Raw genomic sequence first — 13,522 nt, 5'->3', positions numbered from 1 at the left:
AACATCATCAAAACATCATTTTAATGCAGGTGCCGGTGCCACGCGTGAGAGGGCTTGTGCCTGCTGGCAGTGGAAAAGTACCACCTTGAGTCACCACGGTGCTGAAGGTCACCGGGCCTCCTTACGCAAGTCCTGGACCCGGTGCCCGTGAACTCGCTACCCTGGGCTGCGATTGTTCTTTCTTTGGTTTCCCTGTGAGCCTCAGTGACAAACCACCGGAAGCCGCAGTGACTCATAGACAGTGGAGTGTCAGAGCCAAAAGGGGCCGCGTGAGCTTCCAACTCGACCCACGGCTCTGCCAGGAGAGGCAGCTGTGTCCAGAGGGGCAGGGAGACCTGTCTAGTGACCTGGCTGGTGGGTGACACAGCCAGGCCTAGGAAGGGAGTCTTCCGGTGACAGTTTAGTGTGTTTGATCATGAGGAGAGCATTCAGACCGCACATCCTCATGGTTGTCTGTTCGTCTGGGACTCCGGGCCCCTGATCATCTCCTCCGCTTCTCTCGGTGACACCAGGTGGTTTCTTTGTCTGGGACCCCCACACCTCCATTCTCTTGAGTGCTTGGGGCTATGGCCTGTGACGGTCCTTAGAACTCAAGACTACTGGATGGAGAGGGGAGTGAGGGGCCAGCGGAGGCCTGCAGGTGCCTGGCAGCTGCGTTTCCTCTTCGCTGCCTCAAGTGGTGGGGTGGGGGCTTCTGCGTCTTCAAGGATGAGAATCCCCACGGATGTCCCCTTGGGTCTGATGGCTTTAGGCTGCAGAGCCCTGCATTTCTCTTCTGAAATAGGCGAAGATGTGGGTGTGCTCACGTTGCCTTTTCTGAGTCAGCCCCCAAGCCCACAGGCTGAGCCTTCAGCTCCGCTAATGGTGCCTGCCCTGGGCCAGGTGGGGGGGCTTAGTGAGTAAGGGGCCCAGGAGGAGAGAAACACAGTGGGGAGGGGGCCCTGGACCACGTCTGCGACAGACCAGGTAGGGCTCATCCAGTAAACTCACCTGGTTTGGGTTTTTGAAAGAACACCCAGCTCGTGTATTAATTATAACATGGGTGCAGGGGGAGTCCGGCAATGGCGAGACAGTGGGGAGGCAGCTGGTGTGGCCCAGCAGGAAGCCAGGATATGGCTGGGGCTGGAACACCATGTTGCAGAGAAGTAGGTTTGCTGCAGACGTGGGCTGGTGGGAGTGGGACAGGGCTTGGATGTGAGGCCATGTGAGAGAAAGCGGTGAGAGGACACCCTGTCCCGCATGAGCGGCTTGGGATGGGCAGGTGTCACCAGTGGAAGGCAGAGGAGAGAGAGCCATATCAGGTGAGGGTACATGGAGCAGGTGAGCTCCATCTCGGGTAGATTAAGTTGGACGAGTCTAAGGGGTAACTGGTTGGAGATATTCAATAGGAAGGTACCTGGGGATACACGGTGGGGCCCGGGGGAAAGATCTGGGTAGAAAATAAGTTTAGGCTGGGTGCGGTGGCTCATGCCTATAATCTCAGCACTTTGGGAGGCCAAGACGGGTGGATCACCTGAGGTCAGGAGTTTGAGACCAGTCTGGCCAACATGGTGAAATCCCTTCTCTACCAAAAATACAAAAATTAGCTGGGGGTGGTGGTGGGCACCTGTAATCCCAGCTACACGGGCAACTGAGGCAGGAGAATCGCTTGAACCCGGGAGTTGGAGGTTGCAGTGAGCCGAGATCACGCCACTGTTCTCCAGGCTTGGTGACAAGAGCAAAACTCTGTCAAAAAAAAAAAAAAAAAAAAAAGGAAAGAAAGAAAAAAGAAAAGAAAAGAAAAGGACGTAAGTTTGGGAGAAGAAGGCAATGAGTGGAGACTGAAGCCATGGCAGTGGGTGGTAGGCAGGTGTCAAGGAGAGAGAAGAAAAGGGAGCCCTGCCAGGGCTGGGGGATGCGGTGCTTGCCAGCGTGACAGAGAAGCCACCAAGGAGCTGTAAGGAGCTCCCAGGAAGGCTGGGAGGAGCCCCTGAGAGCCAGGGGAGGATGGCTCCAAGGAAGAGCCTGCTGTGCATGAGTGGGGCCCAAGTAGGTCCTGTCCTGTCCACAGGGGCAACCAGCAGAGCACGGTGGATGGTTGGGGGGACACACAAGAGGCCCTCCTGTGCCACTGCAGCATCACTGCCCACCCTGCCCAGGTCTGCCCAGCTGCCCGGCTGCCTCGGCTCCTGTCTGCCTACATTTTTCCTCTGGCTTTTCCGAGGTCCTAGCAGGCGGCTGTTCTCAGAGGTGGGAGCTGCGTTGCTGATGGCTGCACGAGCAGCTCTGTTGGGGCAGTGGGGGAGGCGATTGGGCTCACCTGCACAAGGGTTGCCCCTGCGGCTGAGATGGGTAGGTGCTGAGCCTAGGTGGGGCCAAGGGCAACAGGTGAAATTCGATTTTTCTTTATCTTCAGTGCCACACTAATCTTATCTGCACTCTGGGGAATGGAGATTGTTGCAGAAACAAATATTTGCTTCCAGGGTGGTTCCGCAGCCCTCAGTCCCCGGCACACATCTGCCCCTCCCCTTGGGCCCAGCTCTGTAACAAAGACTCCATCTGCCTGGTCAGGGCCTCCTGGTGGCCAAGGGCCCTGAGGACTCCGAGGCCTCCGAGGGCTGATTGCCGACCCTGTACTTTGGCAGAGGCTGCAGACCCACCACGGCCACCCCTCCTAGGGCACCTTCTATCACTGAGCCTCACCTCACTCTCAGGGGAGGATGGAGACCTTCAAGGCTGCAGGACCTTTGTTTTCTAGAGAGAAGACTACGCCCAGTACTGATTTGGGTCCAATCAGAAAGCCATTCTGAGTGCTCGCAGCAGGAAGAGATTAATCTGGAGCATTTTCTCACGTGCGTGTGGAAGAGCTAAGAACTCGAAGGGGGTGGGGTGATCACATAGAGACCAGCAAGTGCTAGAGTGGGGTGCAGAGATGTGCCTGGTGGGAGCAGGACTGTGAGGCTGTCCCACGGGAGCTCAGCCAGAGGAGGTGCCCCATGTTGGGACTGGCTGTGCCCTGAGTCGGGGGTGGCCTGGGAGGAGAATGCCCTTGGCACTCCTTCCTCCTGCCCTCTACCTCCTGACAGGGCTGCTTAGTGGCTGCACCCATCAGGAGAGGAGCAGGCACCTGTCAGAAGGGCAAATGGATGGTGGGGTGGGGGCAGGATGATGATAGTGACGACGCTAATGTCCACTGTCCTTCTGGCTCTTCCAGGCACCAGATGCTCGGCCATGCCCTCCACTCGGTATTATCCCAGCACTTACCACGTCGGCACAGTGGGGCCAGCATGACAGTGCTCTCATGGCAAAGATGGGGAGACCAACTTTCCCGTCACAGCAGGGACACAGTGGGCAGGGATTTGAACCTGGAATCGACGTCAGCGTCCACCGTCTTACCCACGGTGAAGTAGCTTTTGCTTGTCTAGCATGCACACGTATGACCATTCTGAGGCTGTCAGTGGATGAAGGTGTAGGGAGTCCACAGGGGAGCATGAAGCCGGCATGGAAGGACCATCGCCCTCTCAACAGTGCCCTGCTGCTGGTGCTTACCAGTGGAGGAACTGCTACCGAGCTCATTAGCCACCAGGATGTCCAGAAGCAAAGTGATTGAGGGTCCAGTCTTCCTACCACCATGAAGTTGCTAAGCACGCTGCAGAGGCCCCTGACCACCACCTACTGTGGCCAAGGTTGTGGAGATCCTGTCGGACCTGCTGTTGTGCCCCTGGTTTTGGAGAGATGCTGCTTCCTCGTGGACCACTAGCTGGATGCTCCTCCCTCCACCTCAAACACAGTGACATCCATAGTCTTCTAGTCGTGTTTGGTTTCTTACTGGCTGTGGGCTGGGGAAAGGGTCTCCATCTCAGTAACAGTATGTCCTGCAAGGACTCAGGGTTCTAGCTGACCTTCCCCTCAGGCGTCTCTGTCCAGCCCTGAGTGAGTCTCTTAGAAAATGAACAGTTACTTTAACTTGACAACAGAGTTTGTTAAAGTTCTCGGAGTTAAATAAATGGTGTGACTAGCACATTTCCAGACGTGTACACAGAGAACGGCAGTCACCAAGATGGCAAAACCATTTCCTTTGCTTCGTCCACTACAAGGTTTGCTCATGCAGCTGGCTGCACCTGTTGGAAACGCAACAGCACAACACATGACCCCGTGCAGGAAAGGTGCAGGTGCTCCCCACTGCAGACAGATGCAGGAAACCCAACTCCCCACCCTCTTCCCTTGCTCTTTCCTGGTAGGAAGTTGGTCTGTGGGTCTGTTGCGCACAGTGAAACCCAACATGGCAGCATCTGGTGTCCTTCCATCAAGGGCATCCAACCTGCTGGAAACCCACCCTGGAGGTGGTCCTGGGAGGCTGTGGGGCAGGTGGTAGCAGGACGCAGTGCCCTCCCTGCTCTGCACGATGGCTATCTCCCACCTGGTCCCTGACAGCACTGTCATCACTGACCGAAGCTTCCATGAGCTTGTAGGTGAATGGCCTCCGAGCTGGTCCCTCCACCCAATTCCTCCCGTGTTAACTAGGTCTTGAAACTTGTGACTCCTTTTTCTGTAATTAGTTCCTTTGCTTCTTAACCACCTCTGCTGGTTCACGTTGGGGGTGAACAGGTACAGGTGAGGAAAGGAAGACCCACTGAGATGGGTGGCCTCCCACAAAGCGGGCACACCACTGTCACCCACTGCTTCCTTCCTACCTGGAGAAAGCCATGGGGTGCCTGCCTCCCCTCCCCAGGGGCACATATTGTGCCGGGGTGACAGTGTTTCTAGGGACAGGGGAGGACAGAGGTGCTTCTGGGATAATTTCTCGGTGTTGTGGGTTGAATCGTGTCCCCCTAAAACTGTGCTGACATCCCGATGCCAGTACCTATGAATGTGACTGTTTGGACATAGGGTCTTTCCAGATACGCTCACGTTAATATGAGGTCTTTTCACGGGCCGTTAACCCAATAGCTGTGTTTTCTAAGGAGGGAAAAGCACATGGACACACAGAGAGAAGGCCACGCAATGGCAATGCTACAGTATGCTGTTACACTACACTGCACTCTATCAAGTGCTATACCAAGTACAGTAGGATACGACACAGCATAGGTAGCATAATATAGCATGGTAGGGTATAACATAGGATGGCGTGGTGTAATGTAGTATAGCATAGTATCGTACGGTGTAGTGTTGTATAGCACAGTGCAATAGAGCATAGCATAGTATAGCATAGGTCAATATGCTATAATATAGTATAGCATAGCATTATAGACAGAAATGGGAGCTATGCAGCTGCAAGCCTGGTGACTCCCAGGACCAACGGCAGTCACAGAAGCTGAGAGGGGTGAGGGACATTCCATCCAGAGCCTCCAAGGGAACAGGGCCCTGCCAACACCTTGATTTCAGGCCTCAGGACACTGGGATTGTGAAGGAGGACATTTCTGTTGTTTTAACCCGCATGTTTGCAGTCCTTCGCGATGGCAGCCTCAGGAGGCTGTCACACCCTACGTGCTTGTGCAGGCCGGAGGCTCCACGGAAACGTCAGCGGCAACATGCAAGGGCAGTGCAGCCAACTCCACAGCAGGTCTAGACAGGCACAGGGCCGGGGCAGCTGCTGTGGCCACCTGGGATTTTAAAAAATGGGGATCAAACCTTTCCAGATTGGTCAAACAGTATTGAAGAAAAAGAGGAAGGAAGAGAGAGGGGGTCAGTTATTCAGTCACCCAATAGGTACATGATGTTCAGTGGATTCCGACGTACACAGTTCAAAGGATCACAGGGCTCTACGGACAGAGCCTCAGCGTCTTGAAGTGGCTTCTCAGACTGCATCTGGTCACGAAAACAGCTCTGGCCCATAGACCAGGGACATGTTAGAGTCCCTCTGTGATAGATAAAAGGCAGGCACAGAGGGAGGTGAGGTCGGCCTTAAATCATGTACATGTCCATTCCTGACTCCAGACCTTGTTCCTTCTTCTGTACTGGAGATAGGCTGTGAAAGAAGAGTGTAGTGTGGTGTGGTGTGGGGTAATGCAGTCACCGTAGAGCAGCATAGAGTAATGCAGTGCAGTGTAGTACAGTGTTGTAGAGTGTAGTGTAGTGTCATGTAGTGTGCTAGAGTGTAGTGCAGTGAAGCGTACTATAGTGTGGTATAGTCGAATATAGCATAGCATAGCATAGCGTAGTATGCCATAATACAGTACAGTATAGTATAAGATAGCATTGTATAGTATAGTGTAGAATAGTGTAGTATCGTTTAAGGTAATATACTGTGGTATAGTATAATGTAGCATAGCGTAGCATAGTGTAGCATAATATAGTACAGTATAGTATAAGCATTGTATGGTATAGTGTAGCATAACATACTGTGGTATAGTATAATATAGCATAGTGTAGTATAGTGCAGCATAATATAGTGAGGCACAGTATAATATAGTGTAGCACAGCATAGCACAGTATAGTGTAGAATAATACACTACAGTATGGTATAAGATAGTATAATACAGCATAGTGCAGCACAGTGTAGTATAGTGCAGCATAATATAGTGAGGCACAGTATAATATAGTGTAGCACAGCAAAGTGCAGTATAGTGTAGAATAATATACTACAGTATGGTATAAGATAGTATAATACAGCATAGTGCAGTATAGTGTAGAATAATATACTACAGTATGGTATAAGATAGTATAATACAGCATAGTGCAGCACAGTGTAGTATAGTGCAGCATAATATAGTGAGGCACAGTATAATATAGTGTAGCACAGCATAGTGCAGTATAGTGTAGAATAATATACTACAGTATGGTATAAGATAGTATAATAAAGCATAGTGCAGTATAGTGTAGAATAATATACTACAGTATAGTATAAGATAGTATAATACAGCATAGTGCATTACAGTGTAGAATAACATACTACAGTATGGTATAAGATAGTATAATACAGCATAGTGCAGCACAGTGTAGTATAGTGTAGCATAATATAATGTGGTAAAGTATAGCATAGCATAGTGTAGTATCATGTAGCATAATATAGTGTGGTATAATGTAATATAGTATAGCGTAGCACAGTATAGCATAATATAGTACAGTATAGTGTAAGACAGCATTGTATAGTATAGTTTAGCATTGTGTAGCATAGTATAGCACAGTATAAAAAATATAGTGTAGTATAGTGTAGCATAGTGTATTGTTGTGTAGCATATAGGCTCATATAGTATAATATAGCATAGTGTAGGATAGTGGGGTATAGTGTAATACAGCATGGTACAGTATAATGTAGCATAGGGTAGCATAGTGTGGTGTAGTGTAATATATTATGGTACAGTAGAGTATAATACAGCATTGTGTAGCATAGTGTGGTGTAGTGTAATATAATATAGTGTGGTATAGTATAATATAGCATAACATAGTGTAGTGTAGCATAACATAGTACAGTATGGTAAAATATAACATTGTATAGTATAGTGTAGCATAATACAGTGTGGTATAGTATAATATAATATAGCATAGCATAGTGTAGCATAATATAGTACAGTGCAGTATAAAATAGCACTGTATGGCATAGTGTATATAGGGTAGGATAGTGTATAGTGTAAATAGGGTAGTATAGTGTAGCATAATATAGTGCAGTATAGTATAATATAGTATAGTGTAGCATAGCATAGTGTATTGTTTTATAGCATAGTATAGTATGGGTAGCATAGTATGATACAGTATAGTGCAGCATAGTGTAGTATAGTGTAGCATAATATAGTGTAGTATAATATAGTGTGGTATAGTATAGCATAGTGAACCATATTGTAGTGTAGTGTAATATAGTATGGTATAGTATAATATGGCATAGTGTAGCATAGTGTAGTGTGTTGTAGCCTAATATAGTGTGGTAGAGTATAATACAGTATGGCGTGGTGTAGTTTAGTATAGTGTGGCATCGTATAGTATAGTGTTGTATAGCATAGTGTAGTGCAGCAGAGGACAGTGTAGTACACACAGTATAATGTCATATTGTATAGTATAGTATAACATAGTGTAGTATAGTACAGCATAATATAGTGTAGTCCAGTATGATATTACACAGTATAGCACGGCACAGCACCACAGAGTATAATATGGAATAGTGTAGTGCAATATAGTTTCTGTTTTGGGAGGTGAGTAGCGATTATGTTTCAGTGAAAGCCTGACTCAGTGAAGCGGCCAACGTGTCTTCTAATACAAACGATGACCTAGGTCTACATTACACTTACCCTTCAGAAAGGAACGAGATGGGGAACTTCTTGAAAGTCAGGCAATTTCTCCAGTGAACTAGGGCCACCCTGTTAATAGCCCTTAGTCACAGCGTTCTTGGCACACATAGATGCTGGCGTCTCAGCAGGAGTAATGGGCTGACTCTCAAAAGCACAACAAACGCCCTGCTGTGATTATGGGCGTGGCCTCTCCCAGACCTCAGCAGGTGCTTTACATGGCGTTGGTAGCACCTGCCTCCGGGGTGGGTTTGGAGCGGGTTGGGGTGAGACTTGCGACCGCCACCAGGATGGCCCTGGCTCTCTCTGGCAGCTGTCCTGTCCATCCGCAGAGGCTGGCCGCCATTCTCATCTAGGAGCTAGAGCCCATTTCTCCACCGCACTGAATGAGGCCATTGCCTCTCTTAGGATAATTTGGGTAGAAATAAATCCTGAATGCTTGGCTGACAGGCATTGAAGTTATCAAGATCACACTGCTCTTCTCTGGGATGGTCCCTCTCTTTCTTCCATTCCTTTTTACCTTCCCAGGCAGTTCCTCCTGCCCCCAGCACACTCCACCCGTGTCTCTACCTGCTGTTGGTCCCACTGCAAACACTTGCTGGAGCATTGAAACCAGCAAGGCAATGCTCTCCAGACAGTTGCTGACTGTCCTTGTTCCTTCCTATTCCCTGGAGGAAGCCCACGTGAAATGTTATGATAACCTACAGATGACCATTTCCGGAAGAGAAAGAGCCTACCTTGTTAAATAAGTGAACTAATTGGCAGAAATTCTATTATCTGCCATGTGAATTCTAACTTCTGGGAATAAGTATGCAGGAATTCCTAGTTGGGGAGTGGGTGAAAAGTGCAAAGTAGCGTTTGCATGTCAGAAAGGAGTGATCGAGCAGTAATGTGAAGCCACTGTGTGCTTAGGTACATGCATGTGCATACGTGTGCATGTGTGTGTACATGTGCGTGCATGCCTGAGCGTGTGTGTGTGTGTGTGTGTGTGTGTGTTAGGATCCTGCCCTGAGCTAGCCTTGAGGAAGGTGAATTCTGGTTTCTGTGCACTCTGCACTCTAGCCATCGTGCCATCATTTTACCCCTTTATATTTCTACATCACCCTCTTTCTTCTCCTTATGGGAGCTTTCTATGTCTTGACTGATTTGATCAAATTGAATACTATGCAACATCAAACTCTGTTGTAAGTCTGATTTGTTATAAATGATTTTCAGTAGAATGATAGTCGGTGGCTTTAATGAATTTTAATGAGCTTGGCTGTATGAACAGAGGTAAACAGCATCTGTGTTTTGGGGGCCGTGTTGTCATGGAATTCTAACTCATAGAGGGAAAACCCAGTTTCCCAGAGCACAGTCCTTACAGCAAAGTCCTTACGGCCATTTATGGAATTGTCCAGGCTCTAGAAAGTCTCTCTTCTGCAAGGATCTGTCTGAGTGTCACGGAGCATCTGGAGTGTTCTGTCTGGACTGCTGGCTGGGAGCCCTCTCCTGGCGTTTGAACAAGGGGCAGCTGGGTCCTCGGTTTGCCGTGTAAAGAGAGGAGGACAGAGCCCAGAGGAGTTGAACCCTAGCAGAAAGGGGTGCTTGACCAGCAGGAGAGAAGACAACCGAACGCGTGAGTGTCCAGGCGGGGCCCAGCGCCCGTGCCTGGAGCCAAGGGGAGGAAGGAGAGGGGCGGCTTTGGAGCAGCTGTGCCCTGAGAGCAGGTGGGTGGGAGCTGAGGGGGGCAGCCAGCAGTTCCGCACAAGGGGCAAGACCCAGGGACAGAAAGCACGGAAAGCCAGTGACCGGGACCTGCTCTCTACTCCTGGGGGGCCAGAGCCCAGCCCAGGACTAGGAGGAGAGACAGGGCAGGACATGGCCACAGAGGCAGCTGTCCATGGTCTCCGGAGTGCGTGAGGGCTGTGCCTCTTCGGTGGCTGCTGCTCCTTCTGAAGACCGGCCTGCGGTCGGCAGCGAGGCCTCTGGGGAGAGCTCCTGATTTCACTTTCATGCTCTGCCGCCACTGAGAGGAGTTAGGAAAATACCATGGGCTGCGTGATTTAATCGCCCTGCTATTTGTTAATTAGTCTGTGTGAAGTGCCAATCCGCAGTGTGCGTGGGCGTGGGGGCAGGACTGCGGTTTGCTGGGAAGCAGCCGCTCTGAGCAGAGGCAGTTGGAGTTCACCTGCTCAGCTGCTTCTGTGCTCAGATGCTCCGATTTCCCGAGCTGCCCACGCTTCCCAGTCCCTTTGAGAAGTTTTCCGTCTAGAAACTGCCTTAAGGGCCTCTCACTTGTTCAAATAGGAACCACGATTCCCTCCACCCAAGCCATTCGGGAGACGTGCAGAACGGAGCCCACCTTCACAACCAGGGTTGACGCTGGGCCTCCGGACTCCCTGGACCTGTCCCTCTCCAGGTGGGGCTGCTTCCTCCGCTTCACTTGCCCAGGGCTCTGGGGTTTCCCCTTCCTCTCCCCCAGCAAGGGTTGTTTTCAGGAAAAGATGTGTATCAGTCATTTACATGCTAGTGTGAATGAGCTCCAGCCAACACTTCCTGTGAGTCACTCAGTATGTGTTAACCAAGGGCTGCTGTTCCCGATGCTGGGGACATGAAAACCTTGTTCCTGCCCTGTGAGTTCTACACTAGAGCAGGAAGTGGAAGGAAAAACTGAAGACGATGTGGTCAGTGCAGTGTTAATCCCAGGGAAGCTTTAGGAGCACGGGCACTACTTACTGTGGACGAGGGCTGGTCAAGGAAGGTTTTCTGGAGGAGGTGACAGCTAGTCTCGGTCTAAAGGACAAGTGGGAAAAGAGAGGAGAACATGTGGATAACGCCAGGCAGAAGGGCTACACAGCCAAGTCACAGCCAAGGCGAAATGGAGGGAGAGTTCTAGAAGCTGCGTGTTTGGTGCTGCTGGGTAGTGTGAAAGGATAGGCTGGAGCTAGGTAGCTAAGCAGCTTGGCAAGTGGAGCTACTGAGGATTCGAAACAGGACCTCTGGATTCCTCTCCACCGTTTATGGGTTGAACCATGTGAAATAGACAATATTCGGCCATTTAGGGCCAAGACAAATGCCAGCTTTGTGGGGTGCAGCCTCACAGAGAGGCTGCTTGGGGGTCTTTGCAGAGGGTGGATGAGCAGAGGGCATCCTCCGGAGCCTGCTGGGGGACCCGGATCTGAGGCCGCCAGGCCAGTGGTGTCCAGACTCTAGTGTAGGCTGGGAGAAAGGGGAGGTTCAAGAAACACGGAGGAAGTGAAGCGGCAGAACCAGGGGGATGGGGTGGTGCGGAGGAGAAGGAGCGCTGAGGCTGAGGTCCAGGTCTGCAGAGATGTAGACTGTGTGTGTCCCGCCAGGTAAGAGACAGGTTGGAGGGCAGGGGCTTAGAGCGGCTGTGATGAGCTCGCTTCAGATGAACTTGGAGAGTTTAGGCAACAGTGTCTAAACCTCCGTGTGGTGGGCGCTGCTGAAGCCTGACAGTGGTAGAATGAATCCACAGGGATGAAGCTGTAGTGGTGGGGTCTTTACAGATGTCATGGATGATTTGGGGAAGGAGGACCCTGCCGGTCTCTCTCACGTCGCATTTTGAGGCGGTCACGGTTCGGGCCCGCTGTGGTCTTGCTCTGGGCTCACAGGCGATTGTATGTCCAGCTGGCTCCAAGGTTAGAGACCAAGGAGGCCTTGGTGATTTGTAGGCCTCTGTTTAGGTGGAAGGGTGATGGCTGGGCCTTCTAGGGAGCCCAGCTCCGGGGAGTTGTCCCACACCCTCAGGGCAGCACAGCTTACTGGGAGGGGGGCGGGGGTCTAGGAGGCACGGCAGGCACTTGGGCCATCCAGGGCCCTCCATCATGTGTTCCCATGGGCTCCCTGCTGGATGGTGACTTTTCCCAGGCCCTTCCTCCTTTTTGACACCCCCCTGGCTATGGCCTCTTCCCGTTTCACGCGCACCCCCAGCTTTGCCGCTGACCTCAACTATTCTAACGCAGTGTTTGCTGATTGTGCTGTCTTCCACACCCCATCATGGGAGCTCTGCACGTCTCTCTCTAAGTGATGACTAACGAAGATAACAGTCATAACCACAGACAAAGGCCTAAGGCCGGCCATGTGCCTGCCAGACTCTCATAGAATGGTTTATATGAATGAGCTCGTTAATCCCCTAACACAGCCAGTAAGTGACTGAGTTAGGATTTGAACCCGAGGAAGTGGCATGTCCCTGCTCACATGTAAGTGGAGTCAGGGTGGTGGCAGCCCTCCTTTCCCTTTCCAGGAGAGACATGGTTTCAGCAGGGACCCTGCAGTCAGCATCTCCTCCTTTCCTTTGGTCAGGAGGAGTGATCCTTGTTGGGGAGAGGACCCTGAGGCTGCTGCGGAGGGCTGTGGGATCCTCATCAGATCCACCCTTCAGGCAGCCATCTCCTGGGACCTGAGCTCACATCACAATAGTTAAAAACATGTTAAATACCTTCTGACTCCCCTTTTCTCTCAATATAGGTCTGTGGGTGCCTCGTCTGAGCTGCATAGTTTCCAGGTTACCTGGGACCGTGGATAACTCTCAGCTCAGCAACTGTCAGTTGATTTCCAAGCTGCTGTTGGCTGGACTCAGGCTCAGCAGGGAGCACCTGGCAAGCCCTGTGCTGTGGGCTGGACTCAGGCCCATCTCGCTGATGACTCTTGTTTTGCTCTCCAGTATGTCCTCAGGAGGTCAGAGTCTGCTTGTTGTTTTTCATGACCACGGGAGGAGGGGCACCAACATGAGGGTCTAGCATCTCCCCAGTGCTGGCTTCCCAGGGCTGGGGCAACCCTGGGGGAGGGGTTGGGAAAGGGAACTCTGTCGCTTGTTGCCACTGCCTGGGTCAACTGCCTGGCAGGGCTGGCCACTCGTGCTCAGAAGGCTGAGGCCTTATCTACCTTCTCCTCTCACCCAGCGCTCGCGCAAGGACACACCTGAGTTGGCATCCTCTGTGTGCTCATGAGCTACTCGCATGATAAGTCTTTGTTGTACTGTGGGATGTCACTTGGTTCATGCTGAAGAGAAATTGTAAAGGACTCCTTTGCCTGCTCAGTCCCCGTGGCCTCTGTCATGTTCTGTCCCCGTCCCCTTTGGGAGCACAGCAGCAGTGGGCTGGCTGAGCTGTGCAGGTGAGGTTCAGGGATGAGGTGCAGCTGTGTGAAAAGTGAGCCTGCTGGATAGGGGGGCTTTCCTCAAGGCCTACACCTCGCTCTGATGGCGTTAGGGTTGAGGGGAAACTTCAATCAAAATGCACAGGACTTGGATGTCGAGATGATGTTGCTGCTGTCAGGACAAGTCACTCTCCACCAATGACTTCCTTTGATGTTCTGAGCTC

At 51.1% G+C, this 13,522-nt stretch overlaps 1 pseudogene; it reads left to right on the top strand.

Moving 5' to 3' along the window:
- Positions 1-4,384: 4,384 nt before the first annotated feature.
- Positions 4,385-13,125, top strand: LOC126949808 (uncharacterized; annotated as a pseudogene).
- Positions 13,126-13,522: the final 397 nt, after the last annotated feature.

Source organism: Macaca thibetana, chromosome 3, assembly GCF_024542745.1.
Source record: "Macaca thibetana thibetana isolate TM-01 chromosome 3, ASM2454274v1, whole genome shotgun sequence".
NCBI lineage: Eukaryota > Metazoa > Chordata > Mammalia > Primates > Cercopithecidae > Macaca > Macaca thibetana.
The sequence above is the reverse complement of the archived record's forward strand: the minus strand, read 5'-3'. Positions and strand labels throughout refer to the sequence as shown.